Genomic DNA, 11,387 nt, shown 5'->3' on the forward strand with positions numbered 1-11,387 from the left:
AAGCGTGATAAAATGCCTAGAGAAGAACAATCTTCTCCAGTGACAGAAATTGGAGCCAAGCAATTCTTAATTTATACAATGAAGCCTAAAAATAATCCAAAACCAATTTTGTTGCAGGATAATGAAGGATAGGCTACTATAGTCATGATAGGTAAACATGTTTCAGCAACACTAGAAGACATTTTTGCAGGTATAAGACAAGAAGACATTTTTGTAGGCTCTCCATCTTCCTCTGCTTCATAAGATCCTCCAGATTCAACACAGAAAACAGACTTTGCTCAAGGCCAAACAGAGCCCAATATTTCTGCTACATACTAAGCAATAAAGCATAAGAATGAGACGTTAAATGCTAGTACGTACACTCAGTTCTGGAAGCAAACTGCTTCTTCCCAACACAGGCTTCTATCAACCTTTGATACTGAACAAGGGAGAATGCAGATGGCTTTCTTGCAAGCACATGTTCCATTTCCTAAATCACCAACAGATTAGAAAAAGACAATCTTCTCCTTCGACACAAATCAAATCCATCTGATTGATCAGATGTATATGCACAAACATATTGGGGAGATGTTATACTATGCTCTAACTAATATTTCCATGACAACTTCAAAACTGCAGGCCTCCATCAACAACATACAGTCACAATTGAAGTTGGAGAAAATCTCATCTTTGGAAAAATATACTAGAATTAAGTCATTAGAGGACTTAGTCATTAAGCTAGGTTATGACCCTAGTGATGTAAGGAAAGTAGAGGAGATTGTAAAGAAAAAGAATGCTAATATAGTAGCTCTAAGGAAGCAGTTCAAGATGCCATCTACAAAGGATCCACAGACCAAGGAAATGGGAGAACTGGAAAAGAAAAAGGAATACATGTTCAAGATAATAATTGAACAAAATGTCCAGATTAGAGAAATGGAGGTGGAACTAGAAAAAATTCTCAAAGAGAAGGAACAACCCTCACAGTTGGCCATTGTTCCATTTATAGCAGTACCAATTGCAGTTGCAGGAGAAACAAAGGCTTCAACATCAACAACAACTCCAACACCAACTACAAATTCTTCCACTGAATTGGCTAAATCCATGCATGATATGCCCATTAAGGGAAAGGAGATTGATAAGTTGAAAGAACAATTGAAGAATTTACAAGAACATAAGTTGAAGAATGATAACTCCTATATAACAGAATTACAGAAATCTCACAGGCTTGCTCAAAGAATAAAGTTTTTAGAGAGTGAGTCAGTAATGGCTCAAACTCTAGCACAGGCTAAAGAAAACATATGGACAGATATCGATCAAGCTATATCTGAGATTTCTCTATCAATCCAAAACATTTTCGAGTAGGAAGAGTTGATACAGAGGTAAAAAACATTGATAGAACAAGTGAGGGAAGTATTGGGAGACAAGCCAACTGAAGCAACAACATTGATCAAAATCCTAAATTCTAATACTAGAGAAGAATTAGAGGAGCTACAGATTGAAGATAGGACTGAAACCATCTTAGAAATCAAGAATGTTTTGCAGAAGAGAAACCTGATGGTTCAATTAGAGAACAAATGCCAGACTTTGGAAACTGTTGTCCAAAGATTTCATACTAGGTTTAATCTACTGAATCAGAGAGGTCTGCCAGGTTTAGTGGCTTTGAATGACAGGTTAATCAGCTTGAGTGACTACAGTAAAAAAAATTACACTATTTCCAAAGATAAATCCAAGTTTGTAGGGGTAAAAGGAAGTATGACATGCAAAGCTTTCTTAGAGGCTCTAGATTTTGATCTCATCATCAAACATGAGATTAAACATATTTTCATCAACAAACCTACCTTTGAGAAATATACCGAAGTTGATGAAACATATAGAAAGCTAATAAAACTTTCTATCCCTAGTGAAGATCGATGGGATCACTTGTGTGAATTACTTGAGTGAAACATTTTTCATCTCAGATAGCAAGGCAACACCTTTTTGGGACTAGTCATCAACAACCATCCTCGACAATAGTGCCAACAGCTCTAGCAGTTCTGAATTCCTAAATTTTTGTACTATTTATGTAATCTGTTTTAGATATTTTAGGATTTTGTCTTGATATTTTGACATCAAGATATTTTGTAATTATTTTTCTATAAGTACTTCATAATTCAAAGTAGTAGAGGTTTATGTATATGTAAAGGAAGGAACATTGATATAAAGTTGTTCCACAAAGTTCCAGTGGACACATTTCAGTAATACATAATCTTTTTTCAAGATTCTCGTGTCATATTTTTTGGTGAAGTGATACTCTCTTTTGTTATTGTATTTTCTCCTTTTTTCATATGTGTTTCTTTTCTCTATTGTTTTAAAGAAAATTAAGTTCAGGATTTGTTTCAATAGCACCCTATTCTAGCTTAAAACAATATCAATGTTTTCTACTGAAGTTAAGAAATAGAATTCTTAATTTCTCTATGCTTAATGGGCACTTAATGATTTCTTCTTTTTCCATATCATTAAACATATAAGATCCAATAAATATTCCTATCTTTCCCTATTGTATATGTTTGTACATGCTGAAATAAATACATTCAAAGTATATTGACTCCATTACCCAATGGTGCACTGTTACATTATCAACCAAACCAAATCTAAAACCAAACCATCAAAATTTCATAACTGGCCTAATATCTTAATATAAACAAATCTAAATATGAAAGAGAGATCCCTCTCTAAAGCTGGCAAGGCTAGATCCCACCTTCCAAAGTGGCTACCTTTGTGTTTCTTTCACAGTATTAGGAAATGCATAGAGATAATACGATGGATTCAAAGCTGAGTGAGGTGGATCTTTGAAATGATAGAACACATGACCTAGTAACCCTTGAACCAAACCGTGGGTTGCAGTAAAAACATATTTTTTTTTACCTCGGTGGGCCTAGGAATCCTTGCCAGTGAATGGCACAATATATGGTAAAGCCAAGAGGTGGTTTTCTCTCTATTGGGCCTAGTAATCCTGGGTTTGGGATATGCGGTAAAGCCTATAGAGTGGGTCTTAGTTTAGGGCCTATTGATCTAGTGTGGATTGTGGTAAAGCTTGAGAGACCGGGGTCTCGGTTTAGGGTTTAGTGATCTAGGTTTGGATTGCAGTAAAGCCTGAGATACTAGGAGACAGGAAAATTCCTCTCGGTGTAGTTGGAGAAATTCGGTGGCATCCATGCTGCTTTGGCCTAGTGATTAGGTGGAGATCATGATAAAGCCTGTTATGATGTGTTCATTGTGTTGTCCTAGTGATCCGGGATGGATACGGTAAATCATGGTTTCTATTGATGAGGGTGAGGTGGTTTAGCCTCGGTATGCCTTGGTTGATTTATTTTGGTTTAAGTCCCACATTAATGCTTGGAATATGGCATGGGGGTGAATGGCTGAAGAGAGATTTGTCTCAGCCATTCTATGGTCGGGTGGAACGTGGTAGTCCCATCTCTGGTTGGTTCATTGCATTCATTAATGAGAAACCCATTCCCTTGAATTCCATGTGGAAAGGTACTGATGTATATATGGATTTTGATGGTCGATATGTTTATTGTATTTATGTTCCTATTATGCTGGTTGTTTGCACATTTTAAGACAACAACTATGTATGACTCTCAGCATGTTTTTACTTGTATATGAATGGATAATGTGTTTATGAACTAATAGAAGATAATGCAGCAATTGGCATGAGGGAACAATGGTTCATAGTGTTTCTCAGATAAGTATGAGATCCCTACACTTAATTCTGTTGTTTACACCTATAGGTTACATGTTGGTGACATGTTTGATGAAATGCCTGTCATGGCTAGTAGGGGTTTGGTTAAGGTCTTGATCAAATTATTGGTTTAGCATCATTGTTTCCATGTAATTTTACTAATTTTGAGCTATCATTCCATTATGGGCAGTGGCCTGGGCTCTAGGCCTAAAAAAGTGGCTTAAATCCCGGGGTTGCTGGCACAAAATTGGTAACTTTTATACACAAAGATACAATCAATTAAAACATATATAAAACAATGTGTAATGGAAAAGATAAGAGCTTGAATAACTTGCATGACAAATTGAAGGTGTTTCCCATCAGCAGAAAGATATATCATAGCCACTACTTTTAAACAGATCACATTCTTACCTTTTCAATGGAGACCATAATTAAACAAACCTCAGAAGTTTCTTATGAATGCATTTTAATTTGCACTACCAACCTTAATAAGCATGAAAAAGATCGAAACTTGTTATTTGTGACAGAGCTTTCCAGGTAAGATTGCTCCAACCATTCAGCAATTGGATCATGAAATTCAAGACAATCCTCTTGAGAACCCTGAAATTTGGATCATGGAATTCAAGAAAATCCTCTTGAGAACCTTGAAATCCTTGAAAAGATGAATTTTCAATTAAAAGTACAAAATCAGGTTGAGAGTCTTGAGTGAGGGCCTGACACAGCCATCAACGAAGGCTGAAGTGCCTCAGTTGCTTGACAAGTACCTGAATAGTGAGATATATCATACAGATTAATCATTGTGAAATAATTATCATCGGATATACTAGTAGGAAAATGATAAATCTAATGATAGTTAATATTATGATCAGATGGACCATTTGTGACATGAGATTCTTGGTTAATAGAAAACAAATATAGATCAGTTTGAACAACTTCACAAATTCTTTGAATGATAGAATCATCTTCCTCGTGTGTTGAATGTAACAAACCATTTTCTTGTAGCTGGTTACACACTGCACTAGCATCGTAATTGTCGAAAGAAGTGAAAAGAAATTCCAGTATAGAAAACACATGAAACTAGTCAGGATATAATGAGTGAATAATAATTTGATTTGCAAGATAACTCATGCATTCATTATCACTCAAGAGGATTTTAGGTGCGATGAAGAAAAATATTAGTAGTATAACATTCACAAGAAAAACCAAGAGCTTACTATTTTGAAATGCATCTAATAGACATGATTCCTTCAGCTAAAGATAGACTTTGCAATGATCAACTTGGCAGTTTCATGCTTCCATGCTAGATACACACTCCAAACCTGAGTTAAGTACAAGAGCCTTGCATGGGGATAAACCAACTGAAATAGAATCTCGAGCCCGATCATAAATTGAATCTTGAATGTTCGAAAGACTATATTTGCAATACCAAACATATTTCAAGAAGGAATTTATATAAAGAGAAACCATGCAATAGAAGAATTTTGCGAGGAAAACTAGATATGACTTAGTTCGGGGATCTTACCAGAGTCGCGATATCCTGACATAACCATCAACTGAGGTTGAAGTGCCTCGGCTTCCTGAAAAGTCCTAGAACTTCCAAGGATTGTAAAATCACATTTTGAACATTGAATCAGATTGTGAATGGTGTGAGGATAGCTACTTCCACTGATTTCAATAAGACCATTACTAACTGTATCACAACCATCTTTGTCACTTATTCGATTGGATTTTAAAACTTCAACAACTAGATTACTCATTTCAAAAGATTCTTCTAATCACAAATATAGGGAAGCATAAATCAAATAAATTTCATGAGCAAGTTGATTTGAAGAGTTTTCTTCATGCAAAAAGAGAGATGATGAGGGATGGAAAGAATACTCAATGATTTGATTGTTTTCTTTTTCATCATGGATAACCTCACTACCTTGTGTCAATTGAGAGGTTAACTCATCCAATGAAGAACTTTAAGAGCATGGATTATCTTCATCGTAGGTAGATGTATTGAAAATGGTAGAACATAAGGGATAGTGAGATGAAGCAGAATTTTCAATACGAACATCTTCTTTGGCTAGATCAGATTGTGGATGAGACACCGAAAGATCAATTGGTGCACTTGGGCATTCATTGTCACATAAATAGATAAATTCATCATTTCCAGGATGATTGTTTTTCAATATTTTAGATTGATTAAGAAAACACATTTCATTTGATTCACTACCAAGATTAGTAGATTCAAAATCGACCTAGAATGGAAGAGCATCATCTTGACATGGGGGACTTTGAAAAAGAGAATAAATATCAAGAATATCTTCATTTTCCTGCTCCTCTACCTGTGTAATGTGACTGCCTTGTACCTGATCATAATTTCAACCAACAACTTGAAAATCAAGAGTGTAGAAATTTTGAATAATTTAACACATATTCACAGAGATTATCCTGATCATGTACTAATGTGGAAAACATACACAATACATAAGCTCCTCTACGTTGATCAAGAATATAGCAGCATCAATAACAATAAAAACATCAAGAGCATTCACCCATTAACACAGTATGTATCACGGGGAAAGCATCTCGCTAAAAACCCCACACTATCTGTATATTAATGATTGAGTCATGTAACATTACACAGCATAATACTTCTCACAAGTATCTCCACCTCTGTTACACACAATACAGCTCAGATCTGATCTCCAAATCTCTTCCACTGCTTGCCTGCCTCCACTGCTCAATACCTGCTCAAGAACTGATGAGAATTGCTTCCCAAACTCGATTTTCACCTGCAAAATAGTCACTCACTCTTTGTGGACGTGAGCAAAGGCTAAAATGCGGGCCAAATACGTGAGCAAACTCATTGGCATACTCAATCCTTTGATTGTGCAAGATCTGGTGCACAACTATAGTCACAACTGATAGCAATCTGATTCTCTACCACCTGTCCCTGTTGAACTGAACATGCACTGACATGCAACTGAGTTAACTAATGTATTCTTTAGTTGTATTATGAGTTAATAATTAGTTTAACAACTCATCATTAGTCTATCTGCAGTTAGATTAACTACAACCAGTTTAACTAAGTTAAACTGAACACAACTCCATCAACTGTACCTCCAGTCCACTAAACTCAACTCACTTGAGTTCTAACTAAAGTCATGCATGCAACAACTCAACTGACTCATAAGAAAAACGAATTTCCTTCTGACAGCTGCATGTGCCACTTCCGTAGCTCAAACTGAAGTGCTCCAAGAGAATAAGATTAAGTTTATAGTCCAAATATTATTGTGAGATAATAATATTTGACTTTTCTATTTTTGACAGCCAGTCTAAAAATAGACTTGATCACTCACACTGTGATCACTCACACTTTCATCAAAAATAGAAGTCCATCTATTTTCCCAACTTGATCAATCATCCATAAACATAGACATGATCCATATGTCTAAAAATAGACATAGTCTAAAAATAGACTTGCGCCAAAAATAGCCTGCGGGCCCACTTAGTGAAGGCGACTCTTTTCACTAAGCTCCATCATCTTGTTGCAATCTCAACAAAGAGAGTGTGAAGAACTAGTTGGTGGAGAAGATTGATTAAGCAGGTCGTGGTAAAAAGAGTCAAGGCTTGTAGATGATAGAGGATAAAAAATGTCCCTTGAAGAAGTAACAATTTCAGTGGAACCAAATTCAAGATTAAGGTTAAGGGTGCTAATATCATCTTGAGGAATGAAAGGATTAGTCTTCCATGAACCATTCCAAGGTTTCCTCCATCGGATCTAGATCATGAGAAGTGGCTGACGGTTGAAGAGATGGATTCACCGTTTGATTTTCAGATTCCCCAAATTCAGCATCATCACAAGGAGGCACCCACATCAGAACTGAAAAGGAAGGACAAGGAACAAGAGGAATAGTAGGTTCCTCCTCTTAAATTACAAGTGTCTCATTATTTACAAAAGTTGGGGTAGTAGAAATATCAGGGATTTTAGATTCACCATGTAAAGAGATATGAACCAAACACTCAAACTTTTATTTCAAGAAATCCCAATTTGTATCTTATTCAGGAAATTCATAACAGAGGTTAAGGAAACGATCAGAAAAATCCTAAATTGATTCATTAGGCTTCATTCTTAGTTGATTGATTCATTTAAGAACATCCTGGTAATCGTACCTATAAAATGTTAAATGAAGCTCCTTGATGTGGTGTTCAAAAGAATGAATGGAAGTGGGTGGTATGCTATGACACCATTAGCTAACCCGACCTTCAAGTGTGAGGCAGAAAATAGTACCAGCCACACCTTGATAGTTAATTTCATAGTATTCACAAAACTTAAGAAAAATATATGCATGCTTGGTAATGGATGTATCGCCCCGTGGCTATCAAACTTAAATTGCGATAAGTCATCAAATTGCTCCACGGAGATGAAAATTTTACCAGGGGATAGTTTAGAGAAACATTCCAAGATTATGATTTGGGGATGAGCCATTTAAGATAAGATATTTGAAACAGACTCAATAGGCACAACTTGTCATCTAGCCTTCTAGTTCCATTTATTGATGGTGCTAGAAATCTATCAACCAAAGGGATCTCCCTAATGAAAAGTCCCAATTAGAATTTGCATCGTTTGGTGTAGGATCCTTTCTAGAAATAAGGCCTGGTTGTTATATGCTCTGAAATATTTTCCTTGGTTACAACGTTAAGCATAAGAGAGTAATGCACAAATGCTTTCGGATTAGCAAGTGAGTATGCCTTATAGAATGTTCAACTGCGGAATGTATTAGAGTTCTTCTACTGAAAGAGGAGAGAATAGTGAACACTTTAAAGACAAGTAATAATATTAATATAGAAAAGACACACACGCATGTACAAATAAACGAACCGTTGGACAAGTAGTGAAATATTTCACATAGAAGCAACGATTGTTAAAAACATACAATACACCTTGAACAAGATAAGTACCAAATCCACCAAAATAGTTCAATTTACTTAATATAGATGAAAAAACATACATTGCAAACATTTAAAGAATAGTCTTACTATATTCACGACATATGCATGAAAGTGTGTTGGCTCAACAAGCTTCTGAATTAAGCAAAATTTCAAAGATACATAAAGATAGTTAACACCACTAGCCCCAATAGTGGAGTGTTAGAGCAACCACTTGCTCCTCCAAAACAACTATTTTGTTCTCTAATGCTTGGTAGGAGGATCCTAGGTGAAAATTCATTTGCATGAGCTATTAGGAAGTGTATATAAAAATGGGGTGACCATTCACCTCCCTTGTGACTCTTGGACTACCCTCATGATTATTTGACTTCTCTATGACTCTTTGACTCCTTCATGAATTTTCACATTCTATGGATGACTCTTGGACTTCCACTTTACATTAAATTTTTTCCTTTTCTTTTGATATTTACATCATTAAATCCACAAGAGATGTGGCAAGACACATGGACACACATGACATTGTGGTGACACTTGCATAAGTCACAACTTGACAATGATAATATGGACTTCATGATAAGGTGGTAGTGCCAAGTTGTTCCTCTTGTTGCTTTGTCTTCAATAAGAGATGTATCCAATACTTCATCTTCATGAAAGATATGCTTTGTTCTTCATATCCACCCTCCAAAGGGTTGTGAATCATTATGCAGTCTTTATGTGGTCTTGACTTTTGATCTTCTATTGTACTCTGGTGTTCCTTTGCCTTCTCGCTTGATGATCATCTTATCTTTTCAGCTTCATAGGTGTCTTCTAGCATGGTCTCCTTCTCCTTTTATTCCATCATCATCCTATCATGATAAGATAGAGTACCTATAACTGAAAACCACTCATGACAAGCCGAAATTAGTCTAAAATTTCCTAATATAACATGTTTCATGAAATCATTTGTTATGGCTAGAACCAGGTGGTTGATTGAGTGATTGACTCATGGATTGTGCAGTTCCAGAGGCCAAGGTCTAGGACTGAGCCTTGAGATTGTGGAATGCACAATTCAAGATGGATAGGGTCAAAGGATTGTGCAATTGATGGGTTTAAGAGCTCAAGGCTGGGGCATGAGGCTTGAGGTTTCCCAATGCATAGTTGTGGAGGGAGAACAATCTCATGGATTGCATAGTTGTGTAGCTCAAGGTGTCAGGCTGGAAGCTTGAGGCTTTACACTGTGTAGTTTGTAGTTGTGGTTGACTGGGGGGCATAAATTGTGTATTTCTTGAGCTCAAGGGTCAAGGTTTGGAACTGTGACTGCGCAGTATGAATATATAAGAGGCAATATCGGGGATTTAGGGTTGAGACTATGAAATGTGTATTTTAGGAAGGCTGAGTGAAGTCAAGTTGTGTGGGAGTGAAATTTTATGGATAAGTTTAAGTGTGGGATCAGTGAAGCTTAGGTGAATAGAGACAAAACTAGATCATGATGAAACACTTAAACAGTCAATGAAAAAACATTGATCACTCATAAAACAAGAAGAACATGATGTCCTCATTGTGACGATGATACAACAAACCCCTCCAAGTGCACACAAAAGGTACACTTTGAAATGAAAGTGACGACACTTGTGCGACAGTGCATAAATTTTTGGGAATGAGTGTAAAACATGTCTACATGACTAGAAGGATTCATCAAGACCAAACTTACCCTTTGAAACAAGCCAAAATTCCACTTTACATCATAAGTGACACTTCCCATGCCAAAATATGACATTTTCTATATGAAAAGAAAAGTGTCAGCGACACTTGCGATATCTGTACAACAGTGGAAGAGAAACATGCCAGAGAAAAGATAACATGAAAATGACACTAGTTAAAGTGAAAGGAAGTGAAAGTGAGAGTAAAAAACATTAAAGCAACACTCGCAACCAAAAGTGAGAGACTGTTAATGAAAGCGTGCACTAACTATTGACATAGGTTGATCATCGCACACACACTATCTTGATGGACTCTACTATGCTTGTTCAAGCTTGCATAAAATAATGTGCTCATGGAATTTTTTTGGACTGAGCATGTGAATTTGAAACTTACAATTGAAGAAGAGAGCTCAAATACTTAACGAAGAATAAAACAACCTGTTAGTGTCAGTATATGCATACTTCCATCAGGGATCAAATCTGCTCTTTGCATTTTCATTTTAGGTGTCTCATACTGAATTTTTGATCATTCCACTAGGTCATGCCAAAATGGTCCACTGATGGTTGTCTTCTTCTCAGAAAATCAAATTTTCCCTCATGAGGTACATTTGCTGACCCATCTCCATGTTGCATTCAATTATGGTTTCAGTTATGTTATTTTTAGAGTCAAGGAAGTTATGTTTCCATTAGGTCTTAGGGTTCATTTCCAAGGTCTTTCCATTAGGTCTTAGGGTCCATTTCCAAGGTCAAAAGCATAGTTTCAAGTGTAAATAAAGGGCAACAAAGGTATGAGGAAGACCAATAAACAAAGAGTGATTGGTAGTAAGTCATGGTTGTTGTACAATTTTTTTTTTTCACTGATGTAATTTTCATCTCAAAAACATGTTTTTGAGATGAAAACAGAGTATTTTAGTTGATTCATATTTTTTGATGTAATTCAAGTCATTTCATGTAATAAGTGTTCCCATAAGTTGCCCAAGCATTTCTCCTTGCTGCAAGAAATGAAGCCATTGAAGAAATCAGTTCAAATCAAAGCATCATCCACCTGAAAAGAGACGAGGAAAGAA

The sequence above is a fragment of the Pinus tabuliformis genome, chromosome X, assembly GCF_031772625.1.
Source record: "Pinus tabuliformis cultivar Carrire ecotype Pingquan chromosome X, CPIR1, whole genome shotgun sequence".
NCBI classification, from domain to species: Eukaryota; Viridiplantae; Streptophyta; class Pinopsida; order Pinales; family Pinaceae; genus Pinus; species Pinus tabuliformis.